The 5,849-nt window shown below is 37.1% G+C and overlaps 2 long non-coding RNA genes across 4 annotated transcripts; both read left to right on the forward strand.

Moving 5' to 3' along the window:
• Positions 1-238: 238 nt before the first annotated feature.
• LOC145160640 (uncharacterized) lies at positions 239-2,367 on the forward strand. 2 transcript variants are annotated; one of them, XR_013738181.1, is made up of 2 exons: positions 239-801; positions 1,790-2,367. It is a non-coding gene; the product is annotated as an uncharacterized LOC145160640 (long non-coding RNA). The 2 variants fall into 2 exon arrangements; XR_013738182.1 differs by having other exon boundaries at positions 239-766.
• A 1,292-nt stretch (positions 2,368-3,659) lies between these two features.
• On the forward strand, positions 3,660-5,849 carry LOC145160643 (uncharacterized). Of its 2 annotated transcripts, XR_013738185.1 has the most exons (5): positions 3,660-4,130; positions 4,262-4,300; positions 4,384-4,583; positions 4,681-4,753; positions 5,269-5,849. It is a non-coding gene; the product is annotated as an uncharacterized LOC145160643 (long non-coding RNA). The 2 variants fall into 2 exon arrangements; XR_013738184.1 differs by having other exon boundaries at positions 3,664-4,130; positions 4,384-4,753.

The following is a 5,849-nucleotide window of genomic DNA, read 5'->3' on the forward strand; positions in this document are numbered from 1 at the left end:
TTTGTTAATTAATGGATTTAAATTGAAAAGATTTGAAGGCTTAGGGGGCTTATTGGTAATATGGGGATCTATTATGAAAAGAAATTATGGAACCAAGGGCAAGAGAGTAAATAATTGATTAAAGTTGAAAAGTTTTAATGAAGGAGGGGCTGATCCTGTCAATATGTAAATAAGTTTAATGGCACCGGGTATATATGTATTTCGGGAACCCTAACCCTAAATAAAAGATTGCAGCCGCCAACCTCTAAGCACCGGTCGCCATTTCCCTTCCCCTTCTTCGACATGCAGCGCCGCCACCACCCTCCTTCTACATTCTCCGGCGCTATCACTCTGTCACCGCCATGTGCGTTGAAGACCGCCATCTTCCGTTGCCTTGCCGATCAACGACGAAGCCAGGAGCCGCCATGTTGAAGACCGCCATGCTGCTCCGGTGTTGTTGAGAACTAGGACCATCGACGGGCGTCATGGTCATTGTTGTGATGGGCGCATCGTCTCCTTGCCGCAGACAACGTTCTCTCGTCTCCGTTTCATTCAAGCCGCTGCTAGCGGTCGTTGGCGCCACCAAGCAACCTTCCAATTGCTCCGGTCGTCACCTATCACCGCCTGCCGCTGCGAGGAATCGGGTGCGTTTGGGTTGCTATTTCAGGATCGAATGAAGGTTGGTACGTCTCTTCTGTTGGGCGCAATCCATGAAGAACCACCATGGCAGCCGGCCATGGTGGCTGTAGCCGTCAACTATGTTGATGTCGCCGCCATGAGCCACCAGGTGGGTGGCTGGACCTTATGAGCAAGTAGAATCGTGTATGTATATGTGTTTTGGTCGTGTGAGGGTTTGTTGGCCGGAAAATGAAACCACCATCCGGTGGTGGCTGCCGCCTTGTACCGCCGCCGGCTACCATGGTGTGGCTGTGTGTGTATGTTAGTTAGTTAGTGGTGTGTGTTTATTTTGATTAAAGCATTGTAACTGTAATTGCCAAAAGAATAATGAAAAGAAATGGAAAACCACCACCGTAAGGTGGTGGCCGCTGTCATGTGCCGCCATTGACAACCACTATCCGAGGTGGTAGTGGGTGATGCCCCACAAGCAAACCCTAATGGGCTTGAAGTTTAGTTTTGGGCCTAGTGGGCCATGTTATGTTAGAGTGGGAAACCCTAATTGTGAATATTTGAGCTTTAGACTTATGGGACCCACTTTTGGGCTATTGAGATTTGATTGTGTAGTAAGTCCAATTTCTCCTTATCATTGATCTAGTAGAGTAAAGGACTTAATGGATTAAGTCCTTAATGGGTTAAGTAAGAAACATTTAACCCTAATCGTCATTTTATGTGAAACCCTATTGTCACAAGGGCTTTTTGTTGGGCCTTTTGATTGAGCTTTGGTAATTGGTTTATTAATGGATCATCCAAGAATAATCAAATGGACTAGAATAATTAGTTGGACTTTAGGGTAAGGCCCATATGAAGGATTGGGTCCAATTTGGAAAATTGAGCCATAGATGGGCCATAGTTTGGGCCTAGATGGTTGTATGATATTGGGCCCTTAGAATGAGACATGTTGGATTGGACTGAACAATTGGGCCTTAAGGGAAGTCCATGTAGAGGTTTGGGCCCAATTTGAAAAGTCGGGTCATATGTTGGGTTTTGATCCCTAGTTGACTTTGGGATTATGGATTGGGCCTTGGGCTTGGGTAAGCCAAGCTAGGGGTAATGTAGTAATTATCCAAAGTATGTATTTATAGTTATGTGTTAGAATCCAATTATTAATTGGGTGTTATTTTGGTGTTGACAGTTCGGGAATCTGTCATCCAGCAGCTAGGGTCGAGTCTGCGGGACTTCATCAGTGTGAGATTGTGTCTACGGGACTTCAACAGTGTGAGATGAGTTTTCCTCCCAGTAGGAACGGGTCTACGGTCACAATGTCTGCCCGTTTAGATAGCAGAAGTTCCGGACTTTGGTCCGATGCAGTAGTTTAGTATGTTTGATGTCTTTGTGATTCAGGCATGTTTATGTGTTAGTCCGGATTTTGGTCCAATGCTGGGGGCAAGGCCCCAGTTAGTCCGGACTTCGGTTCGATGCAGTGGGCAAGGCCTAGTATGTGCTTTATATGTTATTGTATGGTATGTGGTAGTTTGGGGGAGTTCACTAAGCTTCGTGCTTACGGTTTTCAGTTTTGGTTTTAGGTACTCAGTTTTCAAAAGAGGAGCTCGGGAAGATTGCAGTGCACACACCATTTGTTCAGCCTGGGATGTTTATACTATGATATACTTGACAGTTGTTATATTATTTTGAGATACATTGCTTATGATTTTTATATGATGTTTATCGACTATGGTTTTTATTATTAAATTAAACGAAATTTTCAGACCATGTTTTTGGGATGTTACAAGTTGGTATCAGAGATTACCTACAAAAAAAGGGTTGTGGGGAAAACCCTCGTGGGTAATTTTTTCCTACAAACTAGCTAGGAACCTTCCTACGCATTTCCTATGAAATTTTCTGTTACAAATTTAACTACAAAATACCTACGGATGTGCGTCCGTCGTTATTCTGTAGCTATTCCGTAGCTATTCCGTTACTAATTTAGGGCTTCCCATTCCGTAGGAATTCCGTTGGTATTATGTAGCTAATTACCTACGAAAATTTTCCGTAGTTATTTTCCTGTAGCAAAATCCCTTCTTTTCTAGTAGTGAAAGATAAATACAAAAATTGTTTATGCAAATCATAAAGCATTGAAATCAGAGGCGAAAAATGACATTTAAAAACTCTTGTGGTTAAAGTCCAAAATCCATAAAATATATTGATCCTAAGATATATGTCCATTAATATATATATATATATATATATATATATATATATATATATATATATATATATATATATATATATATATATATATATATATTAACCGGTTAAATTCTTTCATCTTTTTCATCTTTATAAAAATAAGATTGTCAACACAATTATTACAGTAATCATTTATACACTTTACTAGGATAATAAAAACAATATGTAAATATATAATTATTAGAGATAAAAAGTACAAAGACTTGAGTAGTATAACGATGACAAACTGAAAATGTAATGTGGTTTTTTTATGTTTCGCCATTAGTTTTTTTCTTTTGTTTTAATCCTTTATATGTATATCATAAATTTTGTGCATAAAAGTAGAAAATAAAATCTTTTTAACATTCAAAATAATAAAATTATGCATCGTGGTGAAGTTCGCTTGTGATCAAATTTGGTATATATTCTCTTTTGTGAGTGTTCTTTTAAAAACCTATATAGCAACATATTTTTATTTTTAATCGGAGACAACAATTCAAAGTAAAAAATAATCGTTCCCGGAAAATGTTCACCAAAATAAACTATTGGCTGCGGTGGCAGCGGTTTTCATAAAATAAAATATTAAATTATAAATGGAACGGCTTTTACATATGAATTAACAAATATAAGTGGGCTTTTATATAATGTAATTTTTAGAAAAATAACAAAATGACAAAAGTTTGAAAGAAAAAAAAGGTTAGAAATTATATATAACATAAAAGCATAAAATCTTCGGCAACAGTATAGTTTCTTCTCTTTCTTAATCACACACTGAAGTTTCCCTCTTTCTTTTTAGGACACGGAAATTTCGAATTTTGTCACGGATTTCTGGTGAACAGAAATGTTTGGGAGTTCATAGATTGGCCACGTGACTTCTTGGATTAACAATTTGATCACCAAAGTTTTATTTGTGCCCTCATTTTAATTCAGCTTATCCCACCGCCTCTTCTTGGACTCACCGCCGTCGCCTACCAATGAAATGGGATGCCTTCTCCTGCTTTCCTTTTATCTCTATTCCTTTTCGATCCCTTCTTACTTCCGTCCTTCTAATTTCGTTTTTCATCGCTCTACAAAATCTGGACGACCGCCACACGGATTGCCGCTTCACTACCTCTCTCTTACATAATAACAAAATCCGCTGTTTGAAATCTGACCATATCGTTCTGAGCTTCGATTAGCTGCTGGTGGAACGTCGTCTCCAAACCTTGCTACAACAGACCCAACGGACCCGACCGTGGAGCTTGTGTCCGACGTGTCTGTAACACCGGTGGCGAGGCTACCATAACTCCTGTCGTATACCTTGTCAGGTACCTTTCTCTCATAACTTTTATAAATTCACTATTTTTATTTTCTTAAAACCTAATTACACTCTATTTCCACTTTTTCCAGTCAATTTGAAGATATTGAACATGTTAGAATTTGGATTTTGTTTTGGCAGGATTTGAAAAAAGAAGGTTTGAGAGAGAAAGCAGATCACGTAAGCCTCCTCATGCCTTCCCCCTCTTCTGTATTTTTATTTTTAACCTATCTTGATATAAAGAAATACATTTTGAATTATAGGTCCATCTGCGTTGTAGAGAAACGAAAATTGGAATGTCCAAACAGGAACTGATACATTGTTCAAAGAATTTGTTATTACTTGTAATTGTATTTCGTTTTGCGCACCAGGTGTTCGATAAAATGCCCAACTCAACTTTTTTAATAGAGGAGCGGATTAGGAGAGCCAATGTGTTGTGAGATGCTGACGTTGGAGCTTTAAGGTTTCAATCCATCTTTTTCTATAATTATTGTAATATTTATCTAATATGGATCTTTTTATTTTGTTTTTTTTTCATACTCAACTGTATGCTTCTTTAGTTTTCTTTTTCATAAAAGTTGTGAGGCAGTAATATCTCAAGAAAAAAGAGTTGAAGAAATTAGAGGATGTCAGGTAATCTTTTTGTTTAACATATAGTCAAACGTTAGTTTGAACCGAAAGTTATATTTGCAAAAAGAATGGTGACATTTTTTAATATATAATCAAATGTTTGTTTCAAGTGTATGCTTCTTTAATTTTTCTTTTTCATCACAACTAATTTTTTTTATATCTCTATTTGTGTGTGTTTGTGTAAATGTCTAATAGTAGATGTATATTTTCAGGTCCTGAATGGATTGTTGATTTCCTATTTCACTGATTTTTGTCCACGTATTGATTTTATTTCATGTTTGGTTTTCTCCACGACGGTAGATTGTTGTGACGACAGTACCTTTATTCTTTCTTCATTTTCTAATCGTAACTATCACATACAAATCAGTATCTTCTCCGTAATTTTTGATCAAAACTCCTTTACTTGATGAAATACACTGACTTGCAGAACAACAAAATTTCACCTAATTTATTTAATTGAGACTAATTAATCGGAAGTTGAATTTATTTTGAAATTGGGTGATGTGATTCGACAACAGGTACATGGAAAGCAATGGAAGCACTTTGAGATACACAAGTATGTTGTGGACATATGTGAATACATCAGACATGGAACGAGCTGAGAAGTGCTTTAGAAGGATGAAGAAAGATGTACTTCAACCGAATGTTGTTACATATCGGACTCTAAGGTCAATATGTCTTGATTTTCCTGGTCGAAGGAATTGGATCTGTAATTATGTTAAATGGTTAAGTTACCCCATGTGGAAGCCATCCCTTTGTGGTACTTTAAAGTCAAATAATGATCTTGGCCTCTATTTCTATGTTTTTTCCCTTGCAGGGAAGCTATGAGTGCACAGTGGTGGCCTTTTGCATATAAGAGACCATGATATATGCATAAGTACAACATCTTTTTTGTTATGATGGAATGAAGGTAGGAATGGAATTGTTCATTCTGTTGCCAAATGGAATGGAATACACCATTCCGTTCTCCGTGTTTTGTTAATTTTTCATTGTTTACTAAGTAAATGTTTTTTTTTCTTTTTCTCTTTCATTCTATCATGTAATGTAAACAAATTCTATTTATATAACTTTTAATGCCATTTCCAATAAATTATTTCTA

Source organism: Lactuca virosa, chromosome 2, assembly GCF_052849685.1.
Source record: "Lactuca virosa cultivar CGN04683 chromosome 2, Lactuca_virosa_CGN04683_v6, whole genome shotgun sequence".
Classification (NCBI taxonomy): Eukaryota; Viridiplantae; Streptophyta; class Magnoliopsida; order Asterales; family Asteraceae; genus Lactuca; species Lactuca virosa.